The sequence below is a fragment of the Hypanus sabinus genome, chromosome 12 (assembly GCF_030144855.1).
Source record: "Hypanus sabinus isolate sHypSab1 chromosome 12, sHypSab1.hap1, whole genome shotgun sequence".
NCBI classification, from domain to species: domain Eukaryota; kingdom Metazoa; phylum Chordata; class Chondrichthyes; order Myliobatiformes; family Dasyatidae; genus Hypanus; species Hypanus sabinus.
The window spans coordinates 14,220,237-14,236,867 of NC_082717.1; the positions used below are offsets into that span (position 1 = coordinate 14,220,237).

Below are 16,631 nucleotides of genomic sequence, written 5' to 3' on the forward strand. Positions count from 1 at the left end.
TTGAGGTGAGTGAAGTTATCCACGCTGGTTCAGGAGCCTGCTGGTTGTAGGGTTTTTGCTGTTCCTGAACCTGGTGGTGTGGGACCAAAGGCTCCTGTACCGCCTTCCTGTCCCCATAGCAATGAGATGTTTTGATGAGGAATGTCCAATGAGACACTTTACTGGAGGACATCTGAAACTGAGCCACATAAGGAGATATTTTTTGGATAAAGGTGTTGGGTTCAAGGAAGGAATAATTTTCTTGCCCTAGTGTGACACAAGCTACTTTATTATCCAAAAAAAAACAGCAAGATCCCATAAGATAATGACAATATAAAATAAATTAGAAATAATTTTACATCTGGTACTGAAGCTAGTACTGGGGACACACACACACACACACACACACACACACACACACACACACACACACACACACACACACACACACACACACACACACACACACCTGCCCCCACAGACCGGCCGATCTGGAACATGCACACAGATACACCGGGCTGCTGCCTCACAGACTGGCCAACCTGGCTTCAAACCAGTGATATTATTATAACCATATAATAATTACAGCACGGAAACAGGCCATGTCGGCCCTTCTAGACAGTGCCAAACACTTACTCTCACCTAGTCCCACCCACCTGCACTCAGTCCATGACCCTCCATTCCTTTCCTGTCATATACCTATCCAATTTATTTTTAAATGACAATATCAAACTTGCCTCCACCTCTTCTACTGGAAGCTCGTTCCACACAGCTACCACTCTGAGTAAAGAAGTTCCCCTTCGTGTTACTCCTAAACTTTTGCCCCCTAACTCTCAACTCATGTCCTCTTGTTTGAATCTCCCCTACTCTCAATGGAAAAAGCCTATCCACGTCAACTCTATCTATCCCCCTCATAATTTTAAGTATTTAAATATTCATTTGTTATTTTGAGATACAGCACGATAACAGACCCTTCCGTGTTTCCATGCTGTTTGAATGTGCACTTTAGTGATTCCATGACCACTGCACCCATTTTATCCTGGTTGGTTAAGGTATATCTATTGATCAAGACACGGGGAGGAACTCCCCCATTCTTTAAGAGTTACAGTACAGGTTAATACCACATTCAAAATACTGTTCGTGGAACCGTTTTCTTCGCTGCAACAATGGAGTGCCAGGGAAGGCATGAAGAACAGGACCCTCATTTGAAAATTCAGGCACCTGAATTTGAAAAGAATTTGTAGAGAAAAAAATCTAACGCTGTTGGCTTCTTCACACTAGAATATTTTCCATCTCATGCTGAAACTGCAGCTTAAACCTCTCCCTCTCTCATACACAGACACATATGCATACACAAACAAGTAGGCTTCTTTCAATTAAAGAGAAACCTGTCACAGAGCAAATCATATTGCGTTGGAACACTCAATTAAACTAACTCCAAGGTGTGGACCACCCAATATCAAATCTGAGTGACAATTGCCTTTTTAATTGGCTCTGGATAAGAGCCTGATTTCTGAGCTATTTCCCAAGCCCGGTCACTTTGATTGTCAGGAAAATGGAGGCAGATACTGTAAATCATTTAACAAAACAAAGACAGTCAGATGCAAGAGAAAGAGAGAGAAAAACATGAGATCTGTTTGAGCTCCATTTAGTGGAGATAACTCCTGATAAGCCGCAATATGCCAAATCTCTGAGCTATTCTCAAAAGGACCTTTTAGGAATTCAAAGTATTTAGATCCTATAAAGAGTTCCACAGGATAGATTATTCGCCTTCTGGTTTTTGTTCTGGACAATTAACTGTCTGAGAATAAAGAGTCTTTTTTCCCCCCCTTGCTCGGCATTTAAAGAAGAAATCTTTGTTGCGAAACAAGAAACAGGGATTGGCGTTGGCTTTGCACCTCATCAAACGTCTCCAAACACTTCATGTAGATGTGGTGTCTTTGAAGTGCACTGATTCATGTGCACAAAACACATTCTGTGCAGAGCCAAGTTCCACATGCAGTCAGGATGAACGGCCAGTTGTGCGCTTGTCAATGAAGTGGAGTTAGCCAGGAGACTCGGAGACTCTCAACACTCAGCTGCATTCTTAATGCCCATCTGAATTGCTGGAATTCACTGGGGGTGGGGGGGTGGGGTCGAAGATCACTGGAAAAATAATGCCAAGTTAATGCTATCAGTGCAGCAAGTACAGGAGATGAAGAGCAGCATTGAGGATTGAGGAGTTCCAGAAAGCTGGTAAATTACATACCGACGGACAAGGTTAGTGGCAGGACTCTTAACAGTATAGAGCGGGGGTCGGCAACCCGCGGCTCCGGAGCCACATATGACTCTTTTACGTCTGTGCTGTGGCTCCCTGTTGCTTTGGGAAATAATTGGTCAGTATTTAATTAAAATGTATTTTATGTTAGTTTGTTAGTTTTTGAAATGTAATTCTAAATTTGAAGATTATGGTGATCTTGTACAACCTAATTAAGACGTTGTGGCGACCCATTTCCTGACACATCCGAACCGGCTCACAATTAGCCAGCGTTCAGACTAAGGGAGATAGCCTACGGGGGTTTGTGAGTACGTGTCTTTTGCAGCATCCGCGCCCATGGGGGACGGGTTGAGGGAGGCTTAAAAGCAAGGCTTTTTAGTTCGAATAAAGCTATCTTTGACTGCAGTTTACTGACTGCGTGTAGCACACCGTGTTTTTATCGCTGGCTGTCCAGAGGGGAGGTGCTGAAACGCTTTGTCGTGTGTCTGGAAGAAGTGAAAACTTTCCTGGGCAGCAAAGGGCCCACCTTTCCTGAGCTGGAACAGCCAGAGTGGCTGGAAAAGTTACACTTCATGGTAGACATGACAGCGCACCTGAACACGCTGAACACAGCTCTTCAGGGGTAAGGACGTACAGCCCTGCACATGTTGGAGGATGTTTTGGCATTCGAGCGCAAGTTGACAGTGCTTGCCAGAGATTTACAGAAAGGCACATTGTCTCACTTCCCCAATTTGAGAGAGTTCAAACAAGGTCATGACATGATAAATTCGGAGTATTTACGTTCTGCAATCATCACAATGCAAACATCGTTTGGGAAACGCTTCTGTGAGTTCAGAGAGGAAAAAAACACATTATCCTTCCCGGTCACTCCCCTAAGCATCGATCCATCCCTACTGAATACGACTGCATTGTCAGGTGTGAGTCAACCTGACCAAGTATGATAAATATTTTAATTGCCTATTATTTTACGTATATTCATATGTTTTCATTGTTCAGTGAAATAGTCCTTTTATTTTTCAGGTTGACAGCTGGCTGACGTTATTTTTGGTTTGCTGCTGGCGGCAAATTTAAGTTTGGCGTTTTTCATAAATACAAGAAGGACTCAAATAGACGTTGAGTATTTTACTTAAAAGTAACCTTCAACCCAACGTCTTTTTTTCGGAGTTCAAAATGTTTTTGTTGCATGCAGAAATGTAATTTCGTTTTCTCTGCAGGAGTTCATCAATTTCATAAATGCAACACATTATAGTTTGTTTATACATAGCATAAAGGCAAAACAAAACGTTGTATGCAGTGTTATTTCATTTTAAATGTCAAACGGGTTTTGCGGCTCCCAGTGTTTTCTTTTCTGTGGGAAACGGGTCCAAGTGGCTCTTTCAGTGGTAAAGGTTGCTGACCCCTGGTATAGAGGAACAGGAAGATCTTGTGGCCTACTTTTATGGATTGCACTATGTTGCCAACAAGTTGGTAGGGTGGTTACGAAGGTGTGTGATGTGTTGTCCTTCAAGGGCCGCAGGGTAATGTTGGAGCTCTATAAAACCTGGTTAGATCACATTTGGAGTATTGTGTTGCCTCATTATAGGAAAGACGCGGAAGCTCTAGAGAGGGTGCAGAGGTTTACCAGGATGCTTCAAATCATAAGCACAAGAAAGTCTGCAAGAAAGGCTGGAAATCCAAAGCAACACAAAATGCTGCGGGAACTCAGCAAGGTCAGGCAGCATTTACAGAAACGAATGTTTCAGGCCAAAACCTTTCTTCAGAACTGAATTAGACTGCATTAGAGAGTATATCTTATAGGAAAGATTAAGTGAGCTAGGGCTTTTCTCTTTCAAGCGAAAGCGGATGAGAAAATACTTGATAGCAGTGTATAAGATAATAAGAGACATAGATAGCCAGCATCTTTTATCCAGACTGAAAATGGCTAATATGACAGGGCATAATCTTAAGGTGACTGGAGGAAAGGCTAGGGTGTTTTTTCTTTACACAGAGGTGGTATGTTTCTTGAATCTCTGCCACAGACTGTGGTGGAGGCCAAGTCCGGGGGTATATTTAATGTGGAAGTTGATCATTTCCCGATCGGTCAGGGCATCATAGGATACGGAGAGGGTAGGTGTATGGAGTTGAGTGGGATCTGGGATCAGCTATGATGGAATGATGGGGCAGACTCAATGGACTGAATGGCCTAATTCTGCTCCTATGTCTTATGGTCTTATACATGAGAGACGTTTTAGAGACTCATTGATAGGCACATGGGTGAAAGAAAAATGAAGGGCTAGTTGGGAGGGAATGGTTCGACTGACCTTGGAGTAGGTTAAAACCTCAGCATAACAGGCAGGAGATTGGAGCTGAGAGGGAAAATGGATCAGCCATGATGACATGGCGGAGCAGACTCGAAAGGACAAATGGCCTAACTCTGCTCCTGTCTTCTGGTGTTATGGTCTAACATAATGGGTGAAGGGTCTGCACTGTTTTATGCCCTATAAAACAGGCTGGTAGGTGACAGGAGGCAACAAGGGGCTACAGACAATGGAATCTGAAGGCCTAATGTGTGGGTTCTAGAGACACAAATTTCAGACACAGGAAAGGCAAGGGATGAATACTCATTCAGCAAACAATGTGCTTCCCGTCAATCATCGGCCATACATGCCATCCATCATCCTCACTATACCATCCCTACAAAATTCAGATGATATATTTTACACTCATCTACCAGGGATTCTACTTTCAGGCCACAATAACACACAGTGGACATGTAATACACAAAGGATTATCCAGCAGGAGGTATCGTTCAAACCCCACCACAGCTGCTAGAAAACTTGTATCCTTGTATTAAATTGTCTGGAATGAAAGCCTTGCACTAATTTCCTTTGGCCTTACCAGTGCAATCTGGCTTCCAAACCCACAGCAATGTGGCTGGCTCCTAATGGTTCTCTGGAATGGCAAAGCAAACCACTCAGATCAAGGGTGAGTGGGGATCTTTGATAAATTCTGCCCATGCCAGCGATGCTCATGTCTTGCGAATTGAGTACAAAATATTTGGTATATGCAACAGTGGACAAAGCTTCACTGTGAGCTATGAAATGTTGGTTTCTTGTGCTGGCTTCGTCCTTGGACCAGGCTGACCCCAATATCTATGTATCTTTATGATGTTCCAGTCTTTTTGCTATAGCCTATTAGATATCTGCTACATTCACCATGACAAAGCAGTTGGAATATAGCATTGTGCCAATAATTACTTGGATGCAACATTAATTGACACAGCACAGCCCATATCTGTATCCTCAGATCTTCCTGCCAAATTGATTAATGCTATCTTCCCCTCTCTCCTCCATGTTTGATTGGCTGACCTCATGCAATTGTTAAACAACTTGTTTAACAATGCCATGGAGAGTATTTTAACTTGTTGCATTGCCGTCCTGTATGGAGATGCCAATGTCATAGAAGAGTACAGTACAGAAACAGGCCCTTTGGCCCATCTAGTCCATGGTAAACTGTTTAAACCACCTAGTCGCATATGCCTGCACCTGGATCACAGCACTCCATAAATCTCCCATGCATATACCTATCCAAACTGCTCTTAAATGTTGAAGTCAAGCTCACAAGCACCATTTACGCTGGCAACTCGTTCCACACTTTCACGACACTCAGGTTCCCCTTAAACAATTCACCTTTCACCCTTAACTCTTGATCTCTTGTAGTCCCACCCAACCTCAGTGAGTCCATTTCTGGTCACCTCACTATAGGAAGGATGTGGAAGCATTGGAAAGGGTACAGAGGAGATTTAGCAGAATGCTGCCTGGTTTAGAGAGAGTATGGATTATGATCAGAGATTAAGGGAGCTAGGGCTTTACTCTTTGGAGAGAAGGAGAATGAGAGGAGACATGATAGAGGTATTCAAGATATTAAGAGGAATAGACAGAGTGGACAGCCAGCGCCTCTTCCCCAGGGCACCACTGCTCACTACAAGAGGACATGGCTTTAGGGTAAGGGGAGGGAAGCTCAAGGGGGATATTAGAGGAAGGTTTTTCACTCAGAGAGTGGTTGGTGCGTGGAATGCGCTGCCTGAGTCAGTGGTGGAGGCAGATACACTAGTGAAGTTTAAGAAACTACTAGACAGGTATATGTAGGAATTTAAGGTGGGGGGTTTATATGGGAGGCAGGTTTTGAGAGTCGGCACAACATTGTGGGCCGAAGGGCCTGTAATGTGCTGTACTATTCTATGTTCTATGTTCTAAAAAACCTATCTTACCCTAATGCATAGGGTTGGAAAAAGCTGCAGAGAGTTGTAAACTCAGCCAGCTCCCTCATGGGCTCTAGTCTGCCCAGTATTGTGGACATCTTCAAAAGAGATGCCTCTAAATTGCAACATCCATCATTAAGGACTCTCACCACCCAGTATATACCCTCATCTCATTTCTTATTGTAATTTATAGTATAATGTACTGTACTGTACTGCTGCCAAAAGCACTATAAATTTTATGACAAAGGTCCTGATGAAGGGTCTCAGCCCAAACGTCTACTCTTTATTCCTTTCCATAGACGCTGCCCAACCTGCTGAGCTCCCCCAGCATTTCATGTGTGTTACTCTGAATTTCCAGTATCTGCAGAATCTCTTGTGTTTATAAATTTCACAACACATGTCAGTGATAATAAACTTGATTCTGATTCTGCACAAAGTATATATAGCTTAAAGTAACGCTTGGTACATACCTGATACCAATCATGAATAAAAACAAGAAACACTCAGTGGAAGGAAAAACAGTTAACATTTCAGATTTACTCTCTATGGTGTCTTTTGATTCTTAACCCTCAATGCCAAATTTGGCTGCACTGTCAAAACACAGACACCCTCATACATGTGAACCCTTAGTTTCAGACCTTACCTGTCTCTATACACTATCCACCAGTCACTGTCTCCCATCTCCACTCCCACCTGGCTCCATCTGCCTATCACCCCTTCCCTCCACCTATCGCCTGTACTTCCCTGCCTCACTCACCCCTCTCACTCAACTCTCTATAATAGCTATCTCCCCACTGCACCCTCAGCCCTGATGGGGTAGCCATTATAAAGAGGTAACTTGAAACGTTGGCATTCAAAGGCACAAATTAGACACAATTTTTTACAAGGAAGAACACAACTAGGACATAAAAAAACAAAGTCCCTTGAAGTGCAAAGAGATCAACGTGGTCAAGTTGGTTCAAGAACCAAGTGGTAAAAGGGAAGTAACTGTTCTTGAACCTGGTGGTGTGGGACTTTAGACTTTGTACCTCATAAGGATTAGGGGAACTCTCTTCATGCTCTGTCCCAGAGAAGAGTGGTTGAGAGCAGTGGTCTGGGAAACAGATGAGAAGAGGTCAAGGGCTCTAATAACCATGATAAAGGAACAGACGTGCTTCAGAGGCATCACTGGCGCAGATAGGATGGAGAAAGAGGAAGTGTGAATATAGGAGGTGGGACAAGAGGAATCAGAAATTCAGCCAGTGGTGACTGAATGAGGGAGAGAGGCCCAGAGAGAGAAGAATTAAAGGAGGACCAAACCAGAATCAGAAAAGCCAATAAAAAGTAATGCATACAGCCCATAAACAAGAGGAAATCAGCACGTGCTAGAAATCAAAATAATACACACAAAATGCTGGAGGAACTCAGCAGGCCGGGCAGCAACTATGGAAAAGAGTAAATAGTCCATGTTTTGGGCCGAGACCCTTCATCAGGGCTGCATACAGGCGGCCCAGTCCATCATAAGAAAAACTCCCTCTCCCAATGAGCAGATCTACAGTGAGCACCGCCACAGGAAAGCAATGTCCATCGTCAAGGACCCCCACCGTGCTCTCTTCTCACTGTTGCCATCGGGAAGGAGGTACAGGAGCCTTAGATTCACACCACCAGGTTCAGTAACAGTTATTACCCCTCAACCATCAGGCTCCTGAACCGGCGTGGATAACTTCACTCATCCCAAGACTGAACTGATTCCACAATCTATGGACTCACTTTCAAAGACTTTGCAATTCATGTTTTTGCTATTATTTATTATCTTTTTTGTATTAGCAAAAATCTTCTTTTGCACATTGTTGCTTGTCAGTCTTTGTGTGTAGTTTTTCATTGATTCTATTGTACTGTATGCTGAGATATATACTGTGATCATAAATGAACTTTGAATCAGAATCAGGTTCATTATCACTGACACATGCTGTGAAATTTGTTCATTTGCGGGAACAGTATAGTGCAATAAATTTAAAAAACTACTATAGATTACAAAAAGAAATATAGAGTCTATAAATATATAAATTGTTTAAAAGATTGCAGAGTACTGAGGTACTGTTCATCGGTTCATGCTCTGTTCATAAATCTGATGGTGGAGGGGAAGAAGCTGTTCCTGAAGCATTGAGTGTGGGTCTTCAATCTCCTGTTTGTCGCGAGCAGGACCGAAGCTGGCAGCAAATGTAGTGGGATGTTTGAGTCCTGTCTGAGTGCAAGAAGCAGCATCAATGTAATTGTTGAGAAAGGAGAGTTAAAGAATGGGGTCCTGTACAACTGAAACAAAGCGTGCCCCATGTAACCCATAAAAAGGCTTGGGTCCCTGCTAGTTCACACAGCTACACCTCTGAATGTAATGAAGGAGGAGTTATGCATTGTGAGACCAGTATGAATGGATGCCTGACAGATAATCAATTGTCTATTTGCTTTGATAATTTAGAGAGGCTAAAACAAGTAACCTCCTCTTTAAAATATCTCCTGTCCTGTGGTAGTGGAAATAAGTTCAGTCATTTCCCCGAGATTCATTCATTCTCATTCTCTCTCTCTCTCTCTCCCTCCCCCTTCCCTCCTTTTCTCTCTCTCTCTCTCTCTCTCCCTCCCTCCACCCCTCCCTCTCTCTCTCCCTCCCTCCCTCCCTCTCTCAGAAATTCTCAAGGAGCCCACTATCACCAAAGGTCAAAGCAAATCAGCCAGGATTCTCCTTTGAATAAGCAGATGAAAGGAGCTTCATGGAGCATTAGTGAATGCAGAAGAAGGAAGAGAGGGGGTAAATGCCAAAGTGCTATTAAAACAATGTCATTCAGAACATCTGAATTCATCAGCCACTAATGATTTCTAACCCAAAGTTAGAGGAGGCAGCTGGGAGCTTAGCTTCCAGATGTTACACAGGATGTGAGCAGCAACACCACTGGTAATGGTGGACCTGATCAGTGGTAAATTACAGACATGGGTGCTGGGAGATCCCAGACACAAGATATAGAGAAGGTTCTTTAGGAAGGTGAAGCGAACTCTTCCCCAGCAGACAAGTTGAGAGGTAGATGTAAGCTATCTCTCTCTCTCTCCTCTATCTGTTCTCTCTTTCTCTCTCTGTCTGTCTCTCTCTCTCTCTCTCTCTCTCTCTCTCTCTCACTCTCTCGTTCTCAAGGAGTCCCCAAAGGTCAATGCAAATCAATCAGGTTTCTCCTATAAGTGGATGAAGGAGCTTCATGAAACATGATTGAACGCAGAATGAGACTCGACGCTTCTATTCCTGTCCCCTAGAGCGGGGAACCAGCTTCACTGTCCAAGCCAATATTACAAAAAGATTAATTACCAAAAAAGTCATTGATGTGCACTTGCTTGTGGGAGCTTGTAATGTACACAAAGTGGTTACAATGCTGACAATACAGATACAATATGTGGACTTCACTGGGACCTCCTTTCACCCCAGTTATGAGGTTGTGAAAGGCAACGAACAAAAGTGAATGTGACTCCTCCGTCTCTGTTCAGGAACCATTGTTACCCCTCAAACACCAGGCTCTTGAACCAAAGGGGATAACTTCTCTCAATTTCACTTGCCCCATCATTGAAATGTTCCCACAACTTATTGACTCACTTTCAATGACTCTTCATCTCATGCTCTCGATATTTATTGCTTATTTATATTTTATTATTATTACTTCTATTTGTATTTGCACAGTCTTCTGCACTAGATGCATTCCCAAGTTGGGTAGTCTTTCCTTGATTCTGTTATGGCTATTATTCCATAGTTGTTATTCTATAGAGTTATTGTGTATGCCCACAAGAAAATGAATCTCAGTGTTGTAAATGGTAAAAAAAAATGTACTCTGATAATGAATTTACTTTGAACTCTGAACTTTTCGTCCTTGGTCGCCTTCTGAGCCAGTGCCAGGGTGCGATTCGGACAACGTACCAACTGCCACCCCTCCCACTACTGCGCCACTGAGGAAAACAGCAGGCACTTCGGCTTCGACTCCCACCATTGCAATCCACTTGTTAGGCGGCGTAGTGGTTAACAAAATCACTTTACAGCATCAGTGTAAGTTTGCGGCTGTCGAAAAGGAGTTTGCACGTTTCCCATGAACCGTGTGGATTTCCTCCGGGTGCTTCACTTTCCTCCCACGTTATAAAGACGTACAGGTTAGGGTTAGTGGGTTGTGGGCACGCTATGCTGGTGCTGAAAGCATGACGGAACGTGCAGGCTGCTCCCAACACAATCCTCGTTGGCTTGATTTGACGCAAACAACGCATTTCATTGTGTGTTTAGATATGCATGTGACAAATAAAGCCAATCTTTAATCTTTAAAGATTTTCTTTAAATCTTTAACCCCTATCAGAGGTGCTGTAGATAGCACTCACACTCCAAGGAAGGGTAGCCCCTAATATTGTCCAGGCTGCTTGTGGTGAACTACATATACCTGTCTGGACATGCTCCCCACTGCTGACTGCTCCTGTGGCTCCTCCCACAGACCCCGGTATAAAGTCGATTGGAGGCACTGCTCCTCCCTCAGCCTCCGGGATGTTGTTTGGTGGTCTTTTGTTGCTGACCGCTCTCTTCCAGCGAATGAAAGCCTATATCTCGCCTCATGTCTCCGAGAGTTATTGATGGTGCGTCTCCGCTGAGGAAGCTCACTAGAAGAAACTGTGTAACTCCCTCCTTAGGAAACCAACACAAAAAGAATGGGGATATCTTTGAAGGACAAAAGTGACACAGGTGAGCAGAGGGTACTTGAAGAGAAGTGTACACATTGAAACTAAACCTTGTTTCCAAAGGTGACTGAGAGAAAAGAGGTGTGCAGAAGTAACAAAATTCACCACACGCACAAGAGATTCTGCAGATGCTGGAAATAGTGAGCAATACACGCAGAATGTAGGAGGAATTCAGTAAGTCAAATTAACGTATTTGGATTTAGATTCAGGTTCAGGGGAATCAATGGTCAACATTTTGGGACGAGACCTTTCATCAGAAACTGAAAAAGAAGGGGACAGAAGCCAGATTAAGAAGGTGAGGAGAGGAGGGGGGAGTTCAAGCAGACAGGAAATAGGTGGAGACCAGGTGAGGGAGAAGCTGGGTGGATGGGAGGTGGGGAGGATGAGGTAAGAAGTTGGGAGAGGTCAAGGGCTAAAAAAGAAGGAATCTAATTGGAGAGGACAGTGGATCACAGAAGAAAGGGAAGGAGGAGGGAAACCAGAGGAAGGTGATGGGCAGGAGAGGGAAAGATGAGAAAGGTTAATCAGAATGGAGAATAGAAAAGGAGAGAAGTGGGGAGGGGGGATAGTTATTACCAGTAATGGTAAATCTTCGAGGCAAAAAAGAGATATGGCGGATTAGAGGATACCTGGAAAGAATTGTACACACTAAAGCATATTCTAACATCATTTCCAAAGGTGATTGAGTAAGGGGAGGTTAACAGAAGAAAAGAATATACACGCACAAGTAATCAGTCCTCCAAGAGGATCATAACTTTGTCGTGGTCTGGAGACTCGCGTGCCTCAATGACCCGGAGAGCTGTGTTGGCTGCAGTCACGGCTTTATGCTTTGGCTCTTGGTAGGGTCACCCATGCCAAACAGGTCAAAGGGTAGAGGTCAGACTAAGAGGGATCCACCAGGCCTCCGGGTTCAGGGGTTCAGCTCAGGGCTAACAACCCTGACTGGTCAAAAAATAAATTTGTTACAGAAACAGCAAAGAGGATCGGACAGACAGAGACGGAGGAGCTTCATCGCCACTCCAAACACCAGTGGCATAACGGGCAGGAAGTAAGTAAGAAATCAATGTTCGTGCCATCAAGTTGGAGGCTCCCCTTGACAGAAAATGAGATATTACTGCACCACTCTGAGTATGGCCTCTATTATATCTCTACAGATAAGAATTATATTTCTACAGTTGCTTTCATGACCTCAGAACATGCAACAGTGCCTTACAGCTAATTAATATAGGAGAAAGACTGCTGCAATGTCACAAAGATGGCAGCCAATTTATGCACAGCAAGCTCCCAAACATGGCAACGAAGTAATGACCAGATTACACCTTTAATTTGTGTTAAAAAAGTTCCCTGTGTCCCCGAGCTCTGAATTCTCTCTGTGTGGATGCCTTCTTCCCCTCATTCTTTCAAAAGCTGATTAATTATTACAATCATTTTTGGCAAGATTCCAGGTCCAGTTCCTGGACTTTCCCCTCAGGGATGTTGCAAGACAGTAATTACCAAGTTCAGCATTTGAAAACTCATTTTTTTTAATGCTATAAATCACTTATCTTTTTCTTTCAGCTGTACATTGACTTAAGTCCTAATCAGATCACTTCACATTGTTGCAAAAGTCAATTATAACTTCATAATTCAAGAAGTCATTTTCAAAATAGGAGACTATTGCCAAGGGAATAAGAAAAAAAAAGTGGAAACGTTATTGATGGGAACTCTGAAAACTCAAAGATACCACCTGTCTGATCAGACCTCAAACCAACGTTCCACCAGCTCTCTTAGGTGAAATAAGAGATTTCAAAGAAGCGGGAGAAATCTTCTCTCCCAATAATAATCCCCCAATTATTAAAATCTGAACGCCATAAGACCAGAATACATAGGAGCAGAATTAGGCCATTCGGCCCATTGAGTCTGCTTCGCCATTCTGTCATGCTTGATTTATTATCCTCCTCAATTTCTTTCTCCCACCTTCACCCGTAACCTTTGATATAGACTTGGCATTCACAGCTACCTGTGGCAATGAATTCCACAGATTCACCACTTTGTCTAAAGAGGTTCCTCCTCATCTCAGTTCCAAAGGGACATCCTTGCAATTTGAGGCTGTGCCATCTGGTCCTGCACTGCCCCACTATAGAACACATCCCGTCCACATCCCCTCTATTTCAATATCGGACTGGTTTCAATAAGATTCTACCACACACATTCTTCTAAACTCCAGAAGGATCATTAAAGCTTCTCCCATTAACCCTATCATCCTTGTGAGCCTCCTCTGGACCCTCTCCAATGCCAGCACGTCTTTTCTTAGATAAGGAGCCCAGAAGTGCTCACAGTGCTCCAAGTGAGATTTTATAATGCCTCAGCAAGCATTACATCTTTGCTGAGGTTTTATAGGGCATAACATTGTTCCTTGTGTGCAGATTAGCTGCATACTTCCTACATTACAGGAGGCATCATGCATCATAGAATACTGTGTTGGGACACAGTGATGTCAAGTACCTTCTGACTGCATTGGCGTCAACAATCCCTCAATATTATTGAAAAAAGAGCAGGAAATTTGACTTGGCTGATACTTATGCCTTCACAAAACATCTCCACTTGGTCACCGATCATATTTGTTGTTTGTGGGATCACACTGTGCAGAAAGATTAGCAGATTATTACAATTTCAAGATTACCTTTATATGTCATATGTACTGTACACCAAAGCATAAATTCACCATTTGTGTCAATGACGAAAACACCTGAATATAGGTTTGGGGCATCTTGTCAGCGTTGCCATGCTTCTGGCACCAAGATAGCATGCCCACAACTTAGTAACCCTAACCTGTACCTCTTTGGAATGTGGGAGCGAACTGGAGCACCCAGAGGAAACACACACTGTCACAGGGGAAACGTCCAAAGTCCTGCCAGATAGCAGTAGGAATTGAATCCCGATCGCTGATCGCTGGTGTTGTAATAGCATTATGTTAACTGCAATGCGACCATGCCGCCCCATCCAAACTACCTCTTCCTCCATAATGAAAGTGACCGCAGTTCAACGGCACTGAAGTAAAACATCGTGAGTAATTCTGCACGGCAAGCTTAAAAGGCTTGAGGTTGGAATGAGGGACCTTCCATGGGCACAGACATGTACTTAAATATGCAGTAGATAAAGCATATTAAACGGAATAAATCCTTTAAGATATGGAAACATTAAAAAATTAGCTTTATTTTTCACACGTATGTTGAAGCTTACAGTGAAATGCATTGTTTGCATCATCTGTTGCATTGTGCTGGGGGCAAGCCATGAGTGTCACCAACAGCAACGTAGCAGGCCCATAACTTACTAGGCCTAACCCATGTTGCTTTAGCCAGACAGTGGTAAATCTGTGGAACTGGTTGCTGTGGGCAGCTGCAGAGGCCAAGTCATTGGGTATATTTAAGACAGGTTCTTGATCAGTCATCAGGGCATGAAGCAATACAGGGTGAAGGCAGGAGACTGAGGCTGAGGTGGAAAATGGGTCAGCCATCATGAAATGGCAGAGCAGACTCCATGGGCCAAATGGCCTAATTCTGCTCCTATATCATATGATTTTACAGTCTTATGGCCTCTGGATTGTGGGAAGGACCCAGAGCACCCAGAGGAAACCTGTTACACCATCAGAAACCTGCTCCTTTTGCTTTGCTTTTCCGCCACAAGGAGAATAACATTTCTCCAGTTAATATGCTGCAACATTTTCTTCGAATACAGCACCAGTAGACTCGAGAACAATTTGTTTCAGGACCCGGACCAAATGCTCATTATTAGTGTATCCTTTCTACTTATCCTTTTATGTGCATAAGATTGTTATCGGATGTCTTCCATGATTTAATTTAAGGCATATGTGAAGCTAACTTTAACCTATGTCTAAAGAACAGCTGTGAGATTTGCTAGCAGGCAAAAAACTAATGTTAAGTCAGCCTCACTTGATTCAGTAGCCAATAAAGTCCTGATTGACTCGAGAGATCGGTGTACATTAAACATTTATCACCACTGAAAGCTTTAGTAATAAATAGGAGGGCTGCACTGATATGGGCAGTGGGCCATTGTCTCAAGAAGACAAATGGTTGTTACTGGCAAATTGTATTTTTGACAATCGTGACCTTTTGTTGCACCTGACACAGGGATGCTTAAAGCCAACATATATAAAAAATTTCCTTTTCCAATACCGACATTCCTTACCCTAATAAGAAGCAAGAGAAAGAGAAAGGAGAGACTCACTTTGACCCTATCCACATTAACAATCTTCGTCTGTAATAGTAAAATCATACCACTGTTTACTGTATGTAAGGAGACACATAAATCTTTTCTTTGTATAAATGCAGTTCCAGTTTTGTTCGTGTTTATAGGGTAAGTCTAATTCTGTTGTGTCTTATTCATTACCACAGAAATGTACTTTCTATCGCATCAGTATGAATTTTCCATTTTGCTTGCCAGGTTTCCTGGTGACTTCCCCCAACATTTAGTGTCAATTAGAACTGTTGGTAGTCTGTGGTTCAGGCAGACTGAGCCAGTAGGTTAGATGGTTTCCCTGACTGTAGTCAGAGTCCTGTAATGAGTCTAACTAGCCCAACCTAAGGAAAGACATTCCTTTGTAGATTCATAGTGACAACAGGACAAGGACAGGCCCTTCAGCCCATCTACTCCATGCCAAACTATTATTCTGCCTAGTTCCCTTGACCTTCACTTGGACTGTAGCCCTCCATACCCTTCCCATCCATGTACTTAATCCAAACTTCTCTTCAATGTTGAAATCAAATGCACATTCAGCACAGACTAGATGGGCCAATGATCGTAGATGAGGATAACCAGTAGGGCTGAGGATCAGAGTCTGGAGGGTGGTTGTATATCCAGGGCCTTGGGTGTGGATGCATGGTAGACGGTTTGGGCTTGAATTCACACTGCTCTACCAGGTCAGGGGAGAGACCATAAGACCACAAGACAAAGGAGCAGAAGTCAGCCATTCGGCCCATCGAGTCTGCTCTGCCATTTTATCATGAGCTGATCCAATCTCCCCTTTAGTCCCATTCCCCTGCCTTCTCACCATAACCCTTGATGCCCTGACTACTCAGATACCTATCAATCTCTGCCTTAAATACACCCAATGACTTGGTCTCCACTGCCGCCCATGGCAACGAATTCCACAGATTCACCACCCTCTGGCTAAAAATTTTTTTTCGCATCTCTGTTCTGAATGGGTGCCCTGCAACGCTCAAGTCATGTCTTCTCGTACTAGACTCCCCCACCATGGGAAACAACTTTGCCACATCCACTCTGTCCATGCCTTTCAACATTCAAAATGTTTCTTTGAGGTCCCCCCTCATTCTTCTAAACTCCAAGGAGGACAGTCCAAGAGCGGTCAAACATTCCTCATATGTTAACCCTCTCATTCCCGGAATCATTCTAGTGAATCTTCTCTGAACC

General features: G+C 43.4%; 1 protein-coding gene across 6 annotated transcripts in view; it reads right to left on the reverse strand.

Moving 5' to 3' along the window:
* The window catches only part of smyd3 (SET and MYND domain containing 3), a 990,938-nt gene that overhangs the window by 252,947 nt on the left and 721,360 nt on the right, over positions 1-16,631 (reverse strand). The gene's annotated exons all lie outside the window — the stretch shown is intronic.